The following is a 10,705-nucleotide window of genomic DNA, read 5'->3' on the forward strand; positions in this document are numbered from 1 at the left end:
TATTTATTCAATCAGTCTTTCTAAGCTGAGTAACTAATATGGCTGGCAGCATTCAGATTGGAGCAAACTCTATCGGCTTTCTTTTAACTTTATTTGGGTCTTTTCCTGCCCTATCTTTATTTGTCATTCCTTTTCATTTCTGTGCCACTTTGCTATCCCTCATGCTAAAGCCAGTATACTTTGAATACAATACACCATAAACCATCATCGCCATCACTGGGTTTTTATTTCATTCTCTTACATCAAAGAGTTCAGAGTATATTAGGGAACAAGAGAAAAGTGAACTTGAGGGTGGCTGAAAGTATTTAAGGGGTGGAAGGGTGAGAATGGGAGATGTGTTCCTTGGGATGGGGTAGAGATTGGGTGGTGGGATGGGCTATGGGGGGGAGGGGTTGCCTAGAGTAGGCAAAAATAAATTGTTGAATGTCACCAATGTATGAATAATAGGTAACATAAATTCCCCAAAGAGGACATATAAGCATTGAACAGGGTGGGGAATAAGATGAACTCTTTCATAGTTTAGTTTATTATCATTTTTAGCTTACCTTTATCCAAGGCAAGTTACAAAATGTACATAGTGTACATAATAAAACACAAACTAACAAAAGAGGAGGGAGTGGAGGAAAACCATTTAACAATGTTAAATACTCTCCACACTGTACAAGCCAACAAAACCCCAAAGACCGGCACTGGCTAAAGAGAAAACAAAAGAAAAAAAACTCAGTTATATAATACATACTAAAAGAAATAAATGTACATGCACAATTAACAAAATAACTTGCCATCATATCTATTATCTACCTGTTTAAAAGGCAATGGAACCTACACAAGCAAATATTCTTGATCCTTTAAATGTTATGGATGTACTGGACTCAACTATTACCGAAAATACTGAAAGAGCGACCCTATTAGTATCTTTCGTATTTGAACAAGATGTTAATTCTATATTTAGAATGTTCTTTAGAAAATTCCAGCTACCATTTTATGGGGAAAAAGTCTGGATATTTCCGGACATTACAAGACGAACTCCAGAGAGAAGGAAGTTATTTCTTGCCATGAGACCTGAATTGGTTTCTATTGGTGCCTCATTTTTGTTCTCATATTCTTGTAAATGTATGATAAGATACTTGGATGTTAAATATATGGTTTTCTCCCCAGATCAACTAAGGGTATTCATTGATATGAAGAAATTGGTCACTGTAAATGTTTAGTGTAATTGAACAGTTTATATAGAAAGTGGGATAACTGTTAAGCCATTCTTCACATTTGTTTTCTTGTTGTAGTATTCTCTTTAATTTCACTTAGATCCTCTGACCTATGTTATGAATGAGGTCCAAAAAAGCTTGTAAATTTTTCCTTTTTTCTGCAAAATTCTTGTTTTAAGGATTCCTTCTGTATTACCTAAACAAGTATGCACTTGCTTATAATTTTCAAATACCAATAAATAAATAATAATTTTAAAAAAACCCACAAAATAACTTGCCCATAACAATCAACCTACTTACCAAATGATATACTTCCTGGTACAGAGTGCATACCTTCCTGTCCTCTGTTTCAGTTATTACATTGCGTTAAGTACGATATTTCATAGCACAAAATAGATGTTTTTCTAACATTTGTTTAAATTCCTGAAAATCTTTCAGCTGTCGTAAATACACAGGTAATTTGTTCCACTCTATAGGTCCTACACAAGAGATCACATTTCTCCTTGTATTCTCAAAATGAAGGCTCTTTTGAAGATGGATCAATTAAACTTGCCTGCCTCCATAGGAGAATATGTAAGGGTGCATAAGGCTGGCCTAGATTTTAGAAAGCAGATTGTTTCACAGACTAAAAGGCTGCAAAAATGAACTCACTGGAACTTACAGTAAGCATGTAATTAAAAAAAAAAAAAAAGTTAAGAAATAAACTAGCTTTTAAATTATTTTAAATTTCATTTTTAAGAAGTGATAATTGCATTGGTAGAAGGCTTTACCATAATAATTGTTTTTCTCTTGCCTCCTTACAAATTCTCATGTTTTCAGCTCAAAGACATCTGATTCCAGTTGTAGACAATTAGTTGGTGATAAAATTTGTGTAGCATAACAGCAGTGCGGATGGCTAAAGCTCAGCAGTATGTCAGGGAAAACACTATTTGGTCTTTTAAGTCAAAAGCCAGTTAAATGTAACAAATCTGAAGGATCAAATTATATAATTACTGAATTAAGGTGAAGTTCTCATTTGTTATGGACAGGGCAGGATTAATTCTTTGAGGACCCCTAGGCACACAAGTACACTGGGCTCCCGAGCCCTGTCATGCCACGCCCCTGCCCCTCCCACGCCCCACCCCATTTATTTACCTGTTTTCTTATTTACTTCTTTATTTCCACTTGCATTTCATTTTTTCTTTTATTATAAAATTTAAAACAAACAACAAAGGTTACCATACCAGTGCCAGTGTCAGTGTACAGTTTTAGTTCTATGCAAGCCCTTGACAAATCCCCCCTTCTTTACCTTCCCACCTACTTGCCTATGACTTTAACTCTTTCCATACATATATAAAAGTATTCAAATGCATTGTAAAGCAGTAATACTATCCGGAACAATAAATCTATATTAACAACAAAGTTTGCAACTCCTCTCAATTGCCTCACTCTATGTCGTTCAACTTTAACACATATGTATGCATAAACAACCAAATCTGTAACTCCTCTGGTACGTTCCACTCTATGTATGTTAATTTGTAAGAAAACAACAAGGCAAGAGGTTCTCCAAAGAATCCAATGTGGAACAAAAGAAGATCGGCAAACAATAAGGAGATTCAAATTAGGTCTATTCAAGGTGCTCCCAGGAATGTCCTCACCACTGCTGCTTTCTCATATGTTCCTGATGTTACAGCACAAGTTCTCCCTACTTCTATCATCTGCCCCCTTCTCCCCCCTCCCATCATCTGCCTCTTTCTCTCTCTTTCTTTCCACCCCCAGGCAATTTCATTGTGTTGCTATACCAAGAATACCAAAACATAAAATTAATTAAATGTTTAATTTATTAATTTCTTTAATTCAATTCATATCCTAAAAAACTAACAAAATTTATTTCATCTACATTTAAAATCTACAATAACAAGTAACACAAGAGTGCTACTAATGACAAAATCATAGGCTGGGAAAAGCTACAGGTACTATCTAAAGCTTTTAAATAGAGTCCATCAATCAATCTTCAAGGCTCTTAATGATGTTAAATATTGAAGCCATTCAGACTCAATAAAGCTCACATAACTTGTGGATGAGTCAATTAAAGTACCAATACTTGTGTTGTAATCCGTAGACTTGACCAAGCCAGTTGTTCCTTATTTTCATGATCCAATAAGAAATGCTTAATCATTTCTGAGGTTCTCTTCTTAATCTTTATTGTTTTCCAGTTTTAGTTACTTATATTGTTCAATCAGCATAAGCCTCCAACTCCAGCTGAGTTTCAGTTGACTCCATCATCAGGGAGGTTGAAGATATAAGTACTAAGACAATAAGAAGAGTTTTCTAAATACTAAATACAACAACTAGTGCATTTACTATAGTCAAATACATTCCAAAAACCATTAATCATCAGTTGCTAGTTATGAATACCTATTTTACAACTTTAAACTATTTAAAATTATAACTTTTACCTGAAATTACTTCTGATACAGATCTCTGGCTGAGAGTTCCTGCTGGGAAACATCAAGTGAGGGAACTACCACAATGGAGCTCCTTATATGGAAGGAGGAGACTACCCGGTCACATGACTCCCAATGACCTATCCTCTGGGAGCTTAATTGTTATTCAATTTAACATCCAAGGAATGGAATTAAATTGGAATGAAGTTAAATTAGAATCAATTGAAATAAATTAAATTAAATTAAATTAAAATGTCCCCCAGTAGGAAAAGAGAGCTAGAACATTTTGTCAGGCTCCTCACCTCCTCACCGCTGCTGCTGCTTTCCCACATGTGCCAGGCACTGATGGCAGAAGTTCTCCCCACTTCCATCATCTGTCCCCTTCTCCCTACTTACATCATCTGCTCTGTCCTGCCCCCTTCTCTCTCTCCCTTATCCCTACTTCCATCATCTGCCCGACTACCCCCTTCTCTCTCTCTCCCTCTCCACCCCAGGCCCATCTCCCTCCCTTCCCCTCACCTTCAAATGGTGACGCCCCCTCCCCCACATCATCGATCAGAAATGCCCCGCCCCCCCCCATCAACGGAAAGTAAGATCAGCAACGTGGGTAACATCTTAACATCTTCAGTGCCTGGGAGTTCTGGCAGCAATTGGCCCTACAATCAAAATCGACAATCCACAGGTTTAGCAAAAATGCCACAACTCGACAAGCCATTGGTTATCCCACCAGAACTGCCAGAACTGTTGAAGCAATATACCCAAGCTATAGTTAGGATCCAACCTCCAGACCTGATCCAGTGGTCTACAACATATTTCAGAGCCCTGCAAAATGGTGACCCACTACCAATAAAATAATTAACAAAAAGAATAAGTTTGTCAGACTGGGCAGTACTCACACCAGAACTCTTGAAGCTCCTCCATAAAAAACTTGTAGGCAGACTAGCCATCTAAACAAGTGAACTATTGGACCTATGTAAGGTGCAGAACCTGCTGATCGACCTCTTTGAGAGCATTATCATCATGGCACGCTTGGCTAACGAGATTGAGTGGTTGAAATTCTTTGTCCTAGTCTACAGCTCTCTTGGAGTTATTAAGATTGCATATGAATTCCTGTCCACTGAGCGTGAGAGCGGAACACCACGCATTCCTTTCAGCACCTTCCAGTAAGATCTGCAATGCCCTCCCTACCCCCATCGACAGAAAGTAAGACTAGCAGGCAACGCGGATAAGATCGGCAATAGCAACTGTAATTTTGCAAGTGGTGCTTCTTGGCCCAAGCTTCCCTCTGAAGTGAACTGCCCAGGTGGAAACAGGAAGCTGCTTCAGAGGGAAAGCTTTGGGCTGAGCACCACTTGCAAAATTACAGTTGTCATTGCCGATCTTACCCGCGTTGCTTGCTGATCTTACTTTCCGTTGATGGGGGGAGGGGGCGTTGCCATTTGAAAAAAAAAAAAAATTGAGTGGTCCATTTGCCTTCCTTCAGAGGGCCCCCATGACCATTCCGGGCTCTAGGCAAGTGCCTACTCGGCCTACCCTTTAATCCGGCCCTGGTTATGGATAAAGAACATTTTAAAGGACAACATTGTGCATAGGAAGTTACATGAAAGAAGAATAATGTGCATATTATAGAATATATGAGAGGCTGTTGAAAAGTTCTCAGCCAACCAAGAAGAGAATGATGTGGAACCACGAAACTTACAAGTTTTTCCACACTTGACATTTTTTGTTTCATTTCATATCATTGAAACAAAAAATGTCAAGAAAAGAGTGGAATAACTTGTAAGTTTCATGGCTCTACATCATTGTCTTCTTGGTTGGGCTCAGAACTTTTTAGCAGCCCCCTTGTATTTCTTGTGAAACAGAGTTGAGGGAAATGCCCTTTAAACTTTGTAAAAATAAATTAGCATTATGAGGGGGTGCTGAAAAGTTCTCAGCCCAACCAACCAACTTTCAAAATTTTGAGTGTTATTTTGCCACTGTAGCTGAAAATAGTGTTATCTTATTTCTTTAAGGGCCAATTTGCAGAATCAAAATTCTAATTTTAGACATTGTTTCAGATCATTGATTGAACCATATCCACGTCATTCTCTTCTTCGTTGGGCTAAGAACTTTTCAGCACCCACTTGTAGTGTGAAGACTTTCAGTCTCTGGTATCCAGAGCTGAGATTGTGAGATCATAATGCTTCATTCCACCAATAAGAGCCAACCTCATCAGTGATGTCACAATGGCTTGATTGTCCTATACTTGGCTCACTTTTATTACATATGAAGGGGTGTTGAAAAGTTCTCAGCCCAACCAATCAACTTCCTAAATTCTGGACATTATTTTACCACTGTAGCTGAAAAGAGTGTTATCTTATTTCTTTAAGTGCCAATTTGCAGAATCAAAATTCTACATTTAGACATTGTTTCAGATCATTGATTGAACCATATCCAAATCATTCTTTTCTTGGTTGGGCTGAGAACGTTTCAACACCCTTTCATAGTATTGTGGTTTTCACATTACTTTGCAAACACAGCTAACCAAATTCTTTGCAAGTTGTGATAGTTTATTTATTGTAACAGAGGGACTCATTCTTGTGGGTAGATTTAGGGTGAGATTTGTGCATACTTTTGGATTTTCAAAAGCTTGCATTTATTCACAGTAACTTTGCCTGCACAAATTGGCTGGGCATCTTGTTCCTTAACAAATTTAAAGTGAAAATTCATTCATACTTTCACTTTGAAAAAAGTCTGTGAGTTTAAAATTACCCATGGACTTTGCACTTAAATGAGCAGCCTTCAAATTTGCAAATTAGAGCACAATTGGGGGTTGCTGATTTCAGCAGATATACAGAACATGATTACTCTTTTCATCCAAATATAGATTGTAGCAAAGAAAACATAACATTTCTTTTTTTCTTGCATTATAGATGTATAGCCCTACCCTAGAATATGATCTGTATAGTGACGGGATTAGACAATGAATAGACTTTTGACATATTCCTGAAAAGAGTTAACAGTGCAGTTGATTCCTTTAGCTATGAAGCAGTGAACAAACTAAAGTACAAGAACAGAATATTTATTATCTCAGGACCCAGGATTGTAGTAAGAGCTGTTCATGGAAGGTTATATCACAGACAAACATAACCATATATGTATGACCAGGTTCAGTAATATTTTGCCCATAGGAAATTAAACTATGATTAATGTATAGTACTTTACAATTATCGGTGCCTATATTTTAAATCACCAGCAAGCTCATTATAATCCAAAAGATATTTCATGATTGGGCACGATAATGTACATGCATTAATAGGATAAAAACACTTAACCCTAGGACCCCCTAAAATCAACTGCAAAAAAAAAAAATTTTTAAACCCTCAAATGCAGCAGGAACCTTCTGCTCTTGAGGTATGATGAAAGGACTGGAGATTTCCAAATATAAAGTTGGAAACAATCCAGGACGTGTGTGTCAAATTGTAATCCACAAGAGACTGAGGAGTAACCCTATTAACCCTGAGGGGTACAGAAGGGATACAGAAGGGTTAATGTACCCAGAGGGATACATCTTGTCTGTAGACTAGACAAGATATCTCAGGAGGTATTCTGTCTGCCTGGTGCCAAAATCCAAGATGTTAGGGAGAGATTGCCAAGACTCATCAAGCCTGATAACTATTATCCGATGATGCTCATCCACATTGGCACTAATGGCGTACCTAGCATATGTGACACCCGGGGCCCATCATTTTTTGACACCCCCCCATCTATACGAAAAACATGATTTTTAGTAACAAGCCACACGTCACACATGAGTACCTAGGAAAAGGCAGCATCTTACATACTGCAGTGAGCAGTACAACATCAATACACCCATTGTAAAACTAAACAAACCAGACCAGTAGAGATCAATCCTACACTGTCAATCCTAACAGAAAACCATGTCTTTCGAACACATAGAACACAGAAAACACCATCGCCTAGTACGGAATATGTCATCACAAACTAACCCCTCCCCCTTTTACAAAACTGTAGTGTGGATTTTAGCCACGGTGGTAACAGCTCTGACGCTCATAGAATTCTGAGCATTAGAGCTGCTACCACCAAGGCTGGCGCTAAAAAACGCTCCACACTTTTGTAAAAGGGGGGATAAAATAGAAATACAAAGACAAAGGTTAAATTTAACCAGCAAGAAGCTGGACTGCATAAAATGTAACACCACAGAAACAGTGACACATGTAATGTAATGTAATTTATTTCTTATATACCGCTAAACTCCGTTAGGATTCTAAGCGGTTTACAGAAAATAGACAATAGTATGCATTAAAATTATAAGTAATATAGGTTTACAGAGAAAATATACATTAAAGGATACAATAAAAAAAAATAAAAATAAAAATAAAAAACATGTATCCTAAAGCAATAAATAAATAGAAAATTTTTGTTCTACCTTTGTCTTCTCTGGTTTCTGCTTTCCTCATCTTCTTGTTACTGTCTTCCTTCCATCCACTGCCTGCTATCTCTCTGCCCCTCCTTATATGGCATCTTCTCTCCTTCTATGCCCCTTCCAGAAACTGTATGTCTCCCCTTCCATCTCTCTTTTCACCCCTATTGGTCTGGCATTTCTCTCCTCTCCTTCCCTCTCCCACACTTCTGTTCTGCATTTCCTTTCTTCCCTCATTTTCCTTTTCAATTTATTTTCTGCATACATCTAGATTACGTTCTTACTACCCTCTCATCAATTTCCTTTTCTACTATCTACCTACAGCTCGCCACCTCTTTCCCTCACCCCCTCCAGTATTTCCCTAACTCAAACCTTTTCCCCCATCATCTGCCCTCTTCTTTCTCCCCACTTCCATCATCTGCCCCTTCTCCTTACTTCCATCATCTGCCCTCTTCTTTCTCCCCTTTCTCCCCACTTCTATCATCTGCCCCCTTCTCTCAATCTCTCCATCTACCACAGGCCCATCTTTCTCCCTTCCTCACCTTTCCGATTTTGGCAACAAGATCTGCAACCCCCCCCCCCCACGATGACACTTAAGATCGGCAACGGGCCTCCTTCTACCACTGGCATCAACAGAACTTCAGATCGACAATGCGGTGCTCAGTCAAAAGCAGAAACAGGACGCCTGAGTCAGAGGGAAGCTTTTGACATGAGCACTAGAGAATGACATGGGGAAAAAATCTGTCCCCATCACTGCAACGTCCCCTTCACTGCCACGTCACCGCCATCCCATTCACCGCCCCATCACCGTCCCCGCATCATCCATACAAGCCTCAGTACTGCAATATTTAGGTTATTCCTTCCTTATAAATCGAAATTCTGGCTGCTGAACTGGAGAAAGAGATGTTCAGCTGGCAAGGCTTTATAAATTTTCATCAACACAACTAATATACTACTTTATCCTGAAGCAAAAAAAAAAAAAAAAAAAAGAAATATAATTTTTTTTCTACCTTTGTTGTCTGGTTTCTGCTTTCCTCATGTTCTCATTCAATTCCTTCCATCCACTGTCTCTCTTCTCTCTGCGTCTTCCATTTGCTCTGTTACTGTGCCTCTCCCTTTCTCCCCCCTTCCAAATTGGTCTGACACCCATCTTCTTCCCTCCGCTCCCCCCATATTCTGGCATCTCTGTCTTCTTCCCTGCCAGCGTCTTCTCCCCACTTTCTCTTCCCCATTTCCTTTCAGCGTCCTTCTCCCCCCGTCTCCCCCATGTCCTGTCAGTGTCCTCCCCCCTCTGTCTTCCCCATGTGCTTTCAGCGTCCTTCTCCCCTTTCTGTCTTCCCCATGTCCTTTCAGCGTCCTTCTCCCCCTCCTGTCTTCCCCATGTCCTTTAAGCATCCTTCTCTCCCCATCTTCCCCATGTGCTTTCAGCATCCTTCTCCCCCCTCTGTTTTACCCATTTCACTTAAGCGTCTTTTCCTCTCCACTCCACCTTTCCTCCCTTTCTCCCTCCCTGCCCCTTACCTTCGTGGCACTTCCCCCACGCCCGCCCGACCGACTGACTGACAACAGGCCCGGTCCGACAAACCTCCCTGCCCTGTGACCATGAGTCTAAATTATCTTCTTACAGCAGCTGAGCATTGTAGTTGTATATGGCTGCCGTAAAGGTCGTCTCTGATGCAACTTCCGGTTGCGTCAGAGACGACCTTTATGGCAGCCACACATAGCTTCAATGCTCCGGCTGCTGTAAGAAGGTAATTTAGACTCATGGCCACAGGGCAGGGAGGTTTGTCGGACCGGGCCTGTTGTCGGTCGGTCGGTCGGTCGGTTGGGCAAGTGGGCGGGGGGAAAGTGCCACGAAGGTAAGGGGCCTGGCCGGCTGTGCACCCCCCCTAACTGCACCCGGGGCGGATCTCCCCCCCTGCCCCCCCCTTGGTATACCACTGCTGCCAGGTACTTCTGAAAATATATCAAAGGTGACTTTGTGGCTCTGGGAGAGAACGTGCAGCAGTCAGATGCGCAGGTGGTATTCTCGTCCATCCATCCTGTTAAGGGTAAGGACCAAGTCAGAGAAGTAGGCATCCTGGAGATGAGAGGGTGGCTATATGAATGGTATCGTTGAGAGTATTTTGGCTTCCTGGACCATAGGGTGATTTTCCAAGGGCTGCTGAACAGGGATGATATAAATCTATCAAAGAAGGGAAGAAATGTCTTCGGCAGCAGGCTGGCTAATCTACTGACGAGGGATTTAAACTAGAAGTGATGGGGCAGGGTGATTAAAGCCCCCGGGTGAGTATAAGCCCTCAGGTAAGTAAATTACTAAATATCTCTACATGGATGGGAAAAGGGGGCAATGTCTAGAAAGTAGTATATATTAATGCTTAAAGTATGGGAAACAAGATTCTGGATCTAGAAGCTGTGATAGAAGAAGATGAGTTGGATATAGTGGTGATCACAGAGATGTGGTTCACGGAGAACCATGACTGGGATGTAGTTATACCAGGCTATAATCTGTTCAAGAAAGATAGGGTAGGAAAAAAAGGAGGGGAGTAATATGTAATCACTGTGATCTCTATATGTTAATGATCATATTAAAGCGACACAATTGCAGGATCTGCAGGGCAAGGAAGAGGCACTGTGGATCAATTTGGAAA

At 40.3% G+C, this 10,705-nt stretch overlaps 1 pseudogene; it reads left to right on the forward strand.

The window, feature by feature from the left end:
- The first annotated feature begins 4,324 nt into the window (after positions 1-4,324).
- LOC117368971 lies at positions 4,325-6,279 on the forward strand (annotated as a pseudogene).
- The last annotated feature ends 4,426 nt before the right edge of the window (positions 6,280-10,705 follow it).

Source organism: Geotrypetes seraphini, chromosome 1 (assembly GCF_902459505.1).
Source record: "Geotrypetes seraphini chromosome 1, aGeoSer1.1, whole genome shotgun sequence".
Classification (NCBI taxonomy): domain Eukaryota; kingdom Metazoa; phylum Chordata; class Amphibia; order Gymnophiona; family Dermophiidae; genus Geotrypetes; species Geotrypetes seraphini.